The 12021-nt window shown below is 44.4% G+C and overlaps 1 protein-coding gene across 2 annotated transcripts in view; it reads right to left on the bottom strand.

Moving 5' to 3' along the window:
- The window catches only part of LOC112976309 (glycerol-3-phosphate dehydrogenase 1-like protein), a 36465-nt gene that overhangs the window by 18452 nt on the left and 5992 nt on the right, over nt 1-12021 (bottom strand). Inside the window, exon 2 of one of the 2 annotated variants that reach the window (XM_026087396.1) lies at nt 5280-5335. The exons of the other annotated variant lie outside the window; for it this stretch is intronic. The gene's annotated coding sequence lies outside the window, so the exon portion shown is untranslated. The remainder of the gene's footprint in view (nt 1-5279; nt 5336-12021) is intronic. 2 annotated transcript variants of the gene reach the window in all.

Here is a 12021-nt window from a genome sequence, read left to right as displayed (position 1 = left end):
GCCTGCGCCCGGCTCGGCTCAGCCCCTTCCCCGAGCGACGAGAGGCCGGAGAAGTTTTATCTCCAGCTCGCACGGGACTTTCCCCCGGGTGCTGCACGGGGGGCGGCGGCTACAGACCCAGCTGCCACCCGTGCTAGGCGCTAGCTCCGTTTTCTTTCTTGTGGAAGTACTGACAGAGACTGGCAGGACTCAAATGGCGAGAGAAATGAGAAAATGATCCGCTCGTTTTTCATCCCCGATATTAACGGGGATGAAGACCTCCATGGAGAGCTGGGGGGAGCCAGGCGCTTCTCACTCTGTGTGACTTCCGTGTGTATTGGCAGTGGCACGCGTGGTTTCTGTGTGGCACTGGCTGGATAAGGTGACAGAGTTTGTTACAAACTTGAACCCTAGGGTCGATGATAAACATCTCTAGGTCCCACCTGTCCTGCCAGACAGATGGGTAATGGCTTTAATTCTGCCAAGATATGAGGATCGGTCTCATATACCAGAGAATGGCTATGTGTGCCTTTGCTGAGCCAAATCCAGCTGATAAATCATCCATAAAGGACCATGTCACAGTTCTTAATATGGGGGATGTTGAATCAAAGTCATCTGCAGGAATAAATGGGGCATCTTCTTTCTCCCTATATGATCTAATCATCTGTGGCTCCCTAAAAATGACCACATTTCACCTCTCAGCCCTTCTCTACACCCTGTTTCCTCTTTCAAACACCTTCTCAGCCTCCTCCCTCATTTTTGGGTGCACAGAGCGGCCCTCACTACCTTCTCAGTGCTTGCACCTGCACTTCCCGCTGTCCTGCCGTGCCACGGGGCTCGCCTCCCCAACGGGGGGCTACGGGCTCAGCGTGTGACCACATATGCTGCCTTTGCACCCGGACCTGAGTCAGTGAGTTTCTGGCTCCATGTGATGAGGAGGCCTGACACAGTGATTCATAGAGGGAGGCTGGCTGCCAACGTTTGCCACCACGAGCCTGTGGGTGTTTTTGGAAGTACACATAGGCTCGGCCTGCCTGCTGTCAGCTTCCTCATCAGCTCAGCTATCTGGTGTGTCCTGCAGATGGTGAGAGCAGTTGGGACCTCACACAAACTAGGGCAAAATACCACAAAATAACACCTTGCAAAAGGGACCAGGACGGGTCCCTGAAAACAAAGGCATAGCAGGGACATGGACGTGTGTGAAGCCTGATGGGGAGCTTTGTGAGAAGAGGCACTACTCACGGGCACAGTACGAGTACAAGGTACAAAGCCTTTCGCTTGTTCTAGGTGTGTTTCCTCCATTCTTCTCCTGCTTCTTCACCATAATTTGCTCTTCCCCTGCCTGTGTAGCTCCCCTGTTCCTCTTAGCCTGCTTCCTTCCCCTTTATTTCCCTTTAACTTAACCCCTTCCTGTGAAAAAGATCTGTGGAGGTGATGTTTGCAGCCATCATCTTTCTTGCTCTATTCTCCCCCGTTCTCCTCTATTTAGGTTGCAAGCTCTTCAGTTCTGCTGAGTCCCCTAGTCCTTAGGTGAGCACACAGTCACTTAAGCTCTGGTTTCTGGATCTAGATTTGGGCAACAGAAGATGACCCTGGTCAACATAGCACTTAAGTATTGCAAATTGTAGTGGATTCATGTAAATTAATGTGGCAGTTTTTAATTATATTTGAAAATGGATACTGTATCAGTTCAGTAGCCTCTGGCTTGATCGATTTATGTTCAGTTTGCCATGCACTGACCACGTGGTTTTGCACAGAAGCTGGCAGGGGTGAGCTGGAGGTATTGGCAAAGGATGAGGAGGCAGATGGATATGACATCACCTGCGAAGACTAAAGGCAGCAACCTTTGATTGTGAGTACATGCATTAGCTTATATGTCTGTGACACTAATTAGCAGTGGAAGTAACTTGTGCTGATGATGAACTGTCCTCTGGATTTCTGCAGTCACTGCTCCATGGAGATGGATAGGAGAGTGTACGCCCCAAAAAACCCAACTGTTCTAGGCTGTGTGCAGGCAGTTTCACACGGGAGGTTGGGAAGTTTAGATTTCAAGGCTATCTCAGTGGCACTTTGCTGTGGGGACACACAAGTGCCATGAGAAATGGGTCCTCTGTGACATTCCAGAGCCATAGGACAGTGGCAGATGCTGGCAACTGTTTATCGGGCAAGGTGCAGGATCTTTTCTTCATTGACTTTACAATGAAAGCATGATGTCTTTCACATAGGCACAGGAGAACTAACTCTCAAGTGTGAATCATTAGTGCATAACAGACAAAAAAGCTCAATCTGCTTAATAGGGAGGATAAAGACAACCCTCTCAAGGCCACCCCCACCCAGCCTCACCTGATCTGCTTTGGCACCTAATAGGTTGTGCACATGTCAATAGCCAGACTTTACAAAGCCAACCAGATCTCATCAATTTAACAGCTGCTGTAAAACAAACCAACCCCCAGGCTCCATGTCAATGACAGGACAGACAGGGTCAAAGCCAGGGCAGACAAAAGGCATTTTCTTAAATCAGGTGTGGATCTTTCTGTGGTGACAATGTGGCCTTCAAATATCCTTAAAAATGAGAATGAGAAATACCAACTTCAGCAGGCACCTGGCCCTGAACCCCAAAAATGGGCAGGGAGGGGCTGGGTGCTCTGTAGGCAGGGGGCTGAGGGCAACCTAAACTGCAGCACTGCCTGCTGTACGGTCTGGACATGGCCACTGCATGCTTTGTTTTCTCAGCCCCTGGTCGGTGGCGTTTGGGCACCCTATTGGATTGGGTGCATAGGGTAAGCCGTGTGAGTGTGGGATAGGGCAGTCCCCTGCTCTGCTCCCCAGGGCAAGTCAAATTTAGGCCTGGAAGGACGCTCCTAGGCCAGCTCTTGCTGTCAGTTCATGAGCTTATCAAGCCCTGTCTTAAAACTAGTTTTTTGCCCCCTCTTCTCCTCCTGCGAAGCTGTTCTAGACCTTTACTCCTCTCACAGTTGGAACCCTTTTCTGAATTTCATATCAAGTTTATGCCCATCTTTTCTTGCACCAACATTTAAGTTCGAACAACTCCTTTTCCCTGGTGCTTATTCTCCCTCTCTGTCCGCCTTAAACCCCAAATGTTTTTGCAGAGAGAAATCAGATCCCTTCTTGGTGCTCATTTTGCCAAGCTCAGCAAGACATGCTTTTTAATCACCTTTTGTGTGATAGCTTTTCCAATCCTCTGATTATCTGGGTGGCATTTCTTTGTACCAGTTCCAGCTTTCAGGCTTGCTGAACACTGATATCCAGGATGGTACCATAAAATCTCTGTGGAATTTTACCCAGTGTCTTGAATATATTTACGTATTGTTCCTGGAAACACTTGGCCTGCTACATGTAAGATTGCATTTGCATTTTTAATAACTACATCAGACATATGGGTCTTCCTTTTTTTTTGTTGCTCATAGCTGGTGAATTTTAATTTACAGCAGAAATTGTATTAGTCTTTCAGTGCCTGTCCTTGCATTTTATGCTGTTATATTTCATCCCACGTCTGTTATTAGGCTATAACAATCATCTAACTCTTCCTGTAAGATTTCCTCTGTATTGAAAATGTCTCCCAACTTGTCATTAGCAAATTTAATTACCCCACTTGTCATTTTTTGCACCAAGATGACTAATGAAAATTTTCAGTGAAACTGATTCCTCCAGTCCCCTAATTTTGCTATCAGTATCACCAGCAGTTTTCACCCCCATACCAGATTCCTTCAGCATTGTATAGTGTTTACATTAATCCTCATCTTCTCCAGTTTAACTAATAATTTTCCACGTAATACCAAATCAAATGCTTTACCAAAGTCCAGGTTGATAAGATTTACTAGTTTTCCTTTGTCTGCAAATGCAATTATCTTATCAAAGAAAGATATTGGGTTAGTCTTTCATGATCTACATATAACAGGCCTATCTTGCACTTTAACCTATTTTCTGTTTCCTTCCATGTCTTGTTATTCATTGCTAATATTTCCTCTAGGGCCGGTGTGCTGTAAAGGCTATGGATTTTGGTAATGGAGAGTATTCATTCTTCAGAACTGAAGGGCAGAGAGCTCTTGAATTTGCTGCTGTGCTGCACGTGGTGATTTTCATATCCATGCCCTTAAGTCCATTAACTGTGCTGCCTCTGCCCTCTGGGATTACGTTATCTTCCTTACCAAAACTGAAGCAGAATGTTCCTTTAGCTTTTAGCTAATATCTCCCCTACTCATTGATTAGTGATCCTTTCCTTTGGTTGTTTGTTTGTAAACATGAAGCTAAAAACCTTTTGCTCTTGTTTTCCTTCCTTGTGCAGGGGCTAATTTGTTTTGATTTGGGGCAGTTCTGAGGCTACGCCTTTAGTTTTTGATGTGTGAAGGACAGTTTTCTCTGCATATTGCTCCCTTCTGCCTTTTCTACTAGGCTTTCTGTACTCCTAAGAGTAAACAATATTACAGTTCACATCCTGTGAGGGCATATACAGCTATGGTAATATTCAGCTTTATTTTGTGTAATTTCTCTGGAGAGAAATAAGAGTCAGGGAGCCTTGTCTGTCTTGTGACTACTTGGAAGCAAAGCACAATATGAATTTTGCACTCCCTTGGGGGGTGGTGACCAGCAGTCCAGGCAGCATAACTGCTTGGCATCTCTGTTAATGCAGGCTTCAGACTTTAGGGAAAGAGGGGTTGAAAACATAGCTTTTTTTGCTGGACCTTGTAGGCTGGTGTCAGCAGGTTTCAACAGTTAACATTTACTTTTGGTAGCTGTGGTCCCCTGGATAGGGTTATGGCTGGGTAGGTTTGGAGGAAAGAATAAGGGCTTCCAAGTTCAGTCTGGGCTTGTGAAGCGGCCTGTCTGCTGTCAGTGTTCACAGACATCTATGCCAGTCTAGGTCTGCAGACTGTATCACAATCATTAATAAATCGAGCACTTCAAGTCTACCCAAACTGTGAACACCACACCTGACCCTCACACCTGAGACTAAGCAACAGTCTGGTGGACAGCATTAGCATCAAAATTACCTATATATCATGGACCTATTTGTTTTTCAGAGGAAAATTTTTCCACTCCCTGAATTATAGTTCTAAATGCAAGGTTTGCAGGGTTTTTAAATGTACATGCATGAACTAGAAGTACATATACATAAACTAGATTGCTGTACACTTGATTACTTTTAATTATAGGTATTAAATAGTAACTATTTATACTGAGTTAGCTTGTAATATCTCAAAGCAGCTCCTCCAGGATGTTGGGTACAAATAAATAATGTCAGTTTGTATCTGTAAGAGCTCACAATTCAAACTACTCACAACTTTACAGCTTCCACACTGATTTCTTGCAGTCTGATTTTACTGACTCATGGGATCTAGGAAACAAATCAACAGAGAAATTTTTATTCCACTCATTCTAGATGAGTTCTCTGCTGCAGTTTCTGATCGGAATATATAGGAAGAGTACTTTTTCACACTTAAATAAGTTCTCCAAAAAGGTACTTAGGACATAATGAGAACAGATTTTAGTCCTATAGAAGACTAAGTATATTTCCAGTAATTTTAAGGATTCCAGCAGAATGGACCTAGGGTTCAATTTGTAAGCAGTCTATGCTCTTCAGGGCTTGTTGTAATCCAACCAAGAAGGTTTTCAGGAGAAGTAAAAATATTGCAGGACTATAGCAGAACTGAACAATGTATTTGCTGGGAGAAAGACCATACTGGTAAGTTATAGTCTTCAAAATAAATGTCAATCCCAAACAAAGGAAATTGTTATTTCAGAAAATCTGTTCAGTTTGTATGCAAGTTATTTGATACAAGTAAACAACAAGCAGGCAAACTCTGCTTTACTTAAAACAGACCTACAACAACTTCCCATAATCCAAACATATCTATTCTGTAGACAGCACAGGTTGCAGTAAGAAGGAAAAATGTAAGCTGGAAATTATGAAATGGATGCAGAACTGATTAGAGCATGCAGATACAAGTAGGACATCTGGAAAGGAGAAGAGCTTAATATCAGTCTCCTACAAGCAGAGTTTATATAGCAACACAGCAATCAAATTACGAAGGACAGGTTTGCTTACAAAAATTACTAAAGTGCTTTGGCTTGGTTTCCAAACTGATCTTGTTATCATGATACACCTGGAAACTGCATTTGGCTGAGATAACAAGGAGCTAAACACAATAATGAGGATCTACAGCAGATGGAGAGATACTCATGTTGCCATAGAAACCATGCAGCAAAAGTGTGTAGGAGTAAAGCAAGGCACAAAAAAGCTTCTAAGAGAAGACAACCTGAATTCACACAGCAACTGTTAAGTTTAATTGAGATATTAATAAAAACACATTAGTTTTCAAGAGGATTGAGAAGCATGTCAGAAAGAACTAAGGATGAGCTGAACAGCAGAAGGCAGCAATGCTCTTTGTGATTCCCCTGTGAGTTGGGAGAACAATCTTGTAAAACATGTTTGCCATAAGGGCAGGGCAGAAAAGGTCTTTAGAGAAAGGCTGGAGATGGCCTTGAGGTAGATGTCAAAGCTGGGAAGCCCCACAACCACAAGATGAGCTCCCTGTTCGTGAGCACACACCATATCTGCAATGGTAATGAGGAGAAGATGTGCTCTTGGCTCCTTTTTTCCGTCCACATGTGCTCAAGAGGTCACTCAGTCCTGTTGATTTGATACCTGCTCATTTTCCTCATGCAGAGAACCCACTGGATGCTCCCTCAATGCTGAAGGGCTGGTTTCGCATGGAAAGGTATGGCTAGCTTTACTGAAAGGAGAGTCAGGTCCTAAGCAGATGAATGTGTGTTTTCGAAGGTACCTTCCTTACACAAAGGGCTTGAATATGTAACTGTTTTGTGAGTGTTTCTGTTTCACTCTCTGATGGGCAGAAAAACATGGAGGAAAAGATCCCCTTGAACTCAGGGAGCACAATCATCCAGGAGCTGTTGAGTGCAAGGCAGAAGGCAAGTCCTTCCATGGTGCAAAAGGACCAAATAAAAGCAGTGTGCTTCAGCCACATTCACCCTTTGTGCTAGAACAGCTTGACCTCTACCACAAAGGCAGATGAGGCAACATCCTGATCTCTCTGCTCACAAGTTGGAGAGAAAAGGGCAGAAGGGTGTCTGTGTGTTAATTGAGCAAACAGAGGGCTGAAGCAAGAGGAGGAACCAGGACTCACATCCAGCTATAAGCAGCAGCTCCATCAAACTGCCAATTTAAACTAGGCCTGCTTCCAGAAATCATTCTGCTCCATGGTTAGCAAATTTGCTAGTGTAGCAGAATGGATCAAGCTGAGGTTCTCCTTCATACTATGGCTCTGAAAATGTCTCGACTTCCGGTCATGCCATGGTTATCTCCCAGCCTGGATGTGAACTTGCTAGGACCTGTAATGCAGGAGGTCCCTGAGTCCCCATAACCACATTGTAGCTGTAGTTTTGCGGGAGCCTGAATGCACTGTACGCTCGATGTCAGCTCTGTGGGACACAATAGGGTGGGGAGGTTCTTCTGGGCTGGGTGGAGGCGGAGAGCTAATAGACAGTGTCCGGCTCAGCGAGCGCTGTGCACCCGCTGTCTATTGTGTGGCTCTGCCGACAAGCTGCCCCTCTGACAGTGTCTAGGAGAGGCTTTAATCTGTGCAGGGACTTGGACATTTCTGTCAAGAATATGTGCCAGCGCTTTAACCATTTCCAGGCCACAGGGCTGGGTAGTGGGCAGAACCGTACACTGTAGAGGTCTAAAAGATAAAACAGCGCGAGTGCGCTAGTCACAATACTCTGGTGTGGAGAGAGATGGGAGCTACTGTAGTCTCCGATCTGTAGTGACTGTAGAGCATCTTCACTTCTGCTACTTTTGCAACCCTGTGGCTGCAGGAGGAGGATGACTTTGTTTCACAGTTGCTCCACACAGAAGCACAGAAGAAAAAGAGCCCTACCTGGGCTATGACTCTGAAGAAGCTGCTCTGGAGACAGGAGCAGGGGCCCTCAATACTGCCCTCAGTGAGCTCCCAGAGAGCAGTCCTTTTCCTCAGATGGTGCCTTACTGTGGGGAAAGCTGCTGGGATTGCGGAGTTGGCTGGCCTGAATTCCTGGCTTCCAGCCGGATGGAGCCTCCGCAGCTGGTGCTGCTGACCCATTTACGTTTTGATGTCTGGATTGCGTTTGGGTGATGTAACGCTGGAGCCCAGAGCATGACTCTATGCAAAGTCACACTGAGCAGAACTGGAAACGTTGTCAAGTGTGACGATGAAGGACGTGAATGGGTTATGGAAAGGGAAAGGAACTTCGTAGGCAGCATCAGCTGCTGCCATCTGTGAATCTGATGCTTTCAGCTGTACATTTGAGAATCAGTGGAGCTACTCTGGGTTTGCATTACTGCAGAATATGATAGGGATTGATAGGGAAGAGTGAGGAAAGTATGAGAAGATTGACAGGGTTGAACATCCCAAATAAAAAGGGTTTTGACTTACTAAGACTATAGAAGGAATGATGAATAACCATTAAAAGCAAGCACCTGTGATCCCGTATGTCAAAAAGAGCAATGTTTCATATGCATATTATGTTACAGCAAAGCCACAGACCACAATACAGTGATAGCTGTAAAGCTTCAAAGCCAAGATTTTCCAGCAAATTATTCCAACAGCATAAAATACTCTGGAGGCTGAAATTGTCTGTGTTATATCTACATGACCTTATTGGCTGTTTTCACCTATGGCCAGGGGAATATAGTTTTGTGTTCAGTATGTTGTAGGAAGAAGGCTGTTCTTTTAAGTGTATTTACTTTCATATTTTTGTATCACAGCATCAGCAGGCAGTAGGCAGATATATTTCATTCTCAGTAAGAATAGTAAATTCTTCCACGTTTGTTATCTAGAAGAGCCCAGAAAATAAAACATGTTTCCTAGACTACTGATGAGCGTGACAACTATTAATAAACTTAAATACTAGTTGCTTTGAGAAAGAGTTTAACCCTAATAGCCAGCGATTGTACAATTAACAAATGCAGATGTGAAGCACTATTAGCAATATCTTCCTGGCCATCAATCAGTAAGTTTTCCAGTTCAGCAGTGCTTATGAAAAATAGCACTCAGTGTGATAAAAGCAGGATGCACTTCTCCTTTTGTCCTTCCTTTTCCAGGATCTATGTCATTCCTGAACATGCCTGTAAGGGATATAGTTCCATTATCAGGTAGAAGTAGTAAGTACTTATCTTCTGTGGACCAGCTACCAGAGGACACAAGTTTAACATTAGGTTAACCTTGGTCTCATTCAAAGGTATTTTTTAGGTCAGAGAAAAAAAATCCTGTTCGACTGACAAGGGAATGATAGGAAACTCATATCATTCCTATTTTAAAAAATTACGAATTTTTTGGCACACAAGTAATGAAAAATATGCTGGATTTTAGATCTTTATAGTCTTTGAACATGATTAGGTCTTGGTGAAGTATAGCTGCTCTTGGGGATACTGATCTGAAGAAATGCTAAGCATGTATAGACAGAATAAGCTTGGGAGGAAATCAGCAAGAGGTGCATGTTTTTGATCGGATTCTGGACAATTTTCTAAATTTAACAAGATGATAAATTGCAGCAAATTTGGCAAATTTGCTTTAACATAAGTTATAATAAAATCTGATCTACTTTAGCTTGTAGCCAGATTCAGGTCTACAAAGATTTGCTTTGACAAATGTTGATAAATGCATTATTTGTTTCATGCTTTCCTGTAACTGAAGAGCTTTCTTCCCTGAAGAGCTGTAACTCTCCCTGATTTCCTTCCCTGGACCTAGAGGTGACAGCGATGGGTAAGGCTCAGCCACGCTCGAGTCAGTGTACTCTACTGTGGGCCTTCCAGCACCCCCCTCTTCTGCTCTTGCTAGGTCCAGGGTGTGATTTTGGTCATTTTGAACCACTACATTGTAAGTGGAAGGTTCTGGGGCAGGAGACAGAGAGCAGTGAACTTGATCAGAAGTTCTAATTAGTAGCAAATATAAACCAAAGATAAAAGTCAGTTTTTACAGGAAATTCTTAGCAAAACCGGTTATGCTGTTGTTAAGACTTTCTATGGCATTAAGCATTTTTCCAATGCCACCTTATGACAGTCGCTGGTAGTGCGAGTGCAACATTTAAAACAAAACAAAACAAACTGTATAGGGAAGCAAATCTGTATTTACCATCCTAAATTCTAGGGCCAGATCCTGAGAGGTTCTAGAAACATATAGAAAGAAATGCTAGCCTGTGTCTTGTGTTGGACAAGTTGTAGGTGGTGATCGTCTGTGACAGTTACAAAAGGTCTAATGGAAGCCCAGGAAAAAATATGTTTCTCTTGGCATCAGTTGTCATCAGGCAGGGGGAAATAAAAACAGACAAATGGGATTCTTGCCCTAGTTCCTTTTACTTCAAGTTTTCCCATGAAAATTTCAGTGGGGTTGGCATCTGTTACTGTGTAATACAATAACCTTCAGCTCATAGTCAATTAAGTTTTGGTTTTGCAAAAGCCATGCCTGGCCTGCAAGATTACGAAAAAACAAACAGATCTTTCCCAGTTAGCCCTGCCGTCATTCTGGGTAGGAAGAAAAATGCTTAGCTGTTGCCCATATGCTATAATTAATGCCAAAAGAAAAAAAATATTTTTCCTCTCAAGGTTTGGATAAGCTGTGGTTTTGCTTTATGGATAAGGCTCTGGGGACTTCTGAATTAGGCCCTATGTTATGGGTTTCTGTGGAAGCTGATTTTTTTTTTGAGATGCTGTCTATGTCTATAGATTATTTGGGTTGTGGAGAACAGATGTGGGTTCTTTGAATACTTGATATCGGACTTGGAATCAAGACAACTGTTTGATTTGAAATGAAGTGTTCTTCCATGAGGATTGTTCAGATTATTCACTAGAGGGCATCAGTCGGCCAGGAGTCCAGAGAAACATTCCCATCCAGAGAAAACCTTTCTCCAGAAAAATTTCCCAGTTGTCTAAGACAGTTATTTTTACAAAATCCTGCAGTTTGATGAGTCTTTGAGAGAAACTAATTTGGAAAGGCAGACCCTGAAAGATACCACATTAATGATATCCTGAGAGCGACATCCATCCTTTAACTGAGATATCTTAAAAAATCCTGAGAACTTTATCTAAGTAATAACCATAACTAATAAACAGGCTGTTTTGGTGTAGTTTCTTTCTGATTCTTCTTTCCAGTTACAACATGCTAAACCACACAGAGCAAGTCCGCTTTTCTCACTAACTAATACTGGTAAACCCAAAAGAGCAATAATGTACTGCAAAATACCAGCTATCAGTTTTCTGCAACATAGCTTGGATTCCTCCCTCTTCCCACCTGTCGGTTTTGTGGGAAAATAATTTAGTGCTTGCTGCCATAAATTTTAACTCATTTTAAAGTTTTGCTGTTCTTTTGAGGCCAAATGTTATTTCCTAGTAGTTGAAAGCATCATTGCATTTGTATTATCATTGGTATCGCAAGCAGGTGCTTGAGAATTTTTCTTTTCTGCACTTGAGTATAGTCAGAATAACGAGCCAGGCTGGCGGCGGTGCAACGCGGAGCAGCCGCTGCGGACGGACGGCAGCGGCGATGGCCATCAGACTGGCGGCAGACGGTCGCCGCGCCGCAGCCACCTTGACCGCCCCGCTGAGCACCCGTGTCTCGGCCGGAGGCAGCGCTCCTTGGGCGTCCGCCGTGCCTCTGCCCTCGCGGCTTTCCCAGGAAACGGGCAGTGCGGAGGTGCTTCGTCTCCTCACAGCACACGGCCCGTTACTTAGGCGCGCTGTGGTACTGCGTACGAAAACCAGCCCTGCGCTCGCGCCCCTGCCAAAAACCCAACGGTTTCTGCTTGAAGCAGACTGCTCGTTAGGGGGGAGGAGGAGGATGGATGGATGGATGGATGGATGGATGGATGGAGAGGGTTATTGGGACGCACGCGGTGCTGCTCAGAGCCTGCCCTAACGGACCGCATGGGGCCGAGGCCAAGTGGCGGTGGCTACGCTCCGCCTTCCCGCCTGAGGCGGCCGCGCCCCGCCGCTTCCCTCGGGGGGGCGGGAAATGGCCGCGGCCCGGC

The sequence above is a fragment of the Apteryx rowi genome, unplaced genomic scaffold, assembly GCF_003343035.1.
Source record: "Apteryx rowi isolate R43461 unplaced genomic scaffold, aptRow1 scaffold_715, whole genome shotgun sequence".
NCBI classification, from domain to species: Eukaryota; Metazoa; Chordata; class Aves; order Apterygiformes; family Apterygidae; genus Apteryx; species Apteryx rowi.
This window is presented reverse-complemented; position numbering and strand designations above follow the sequence as displayed.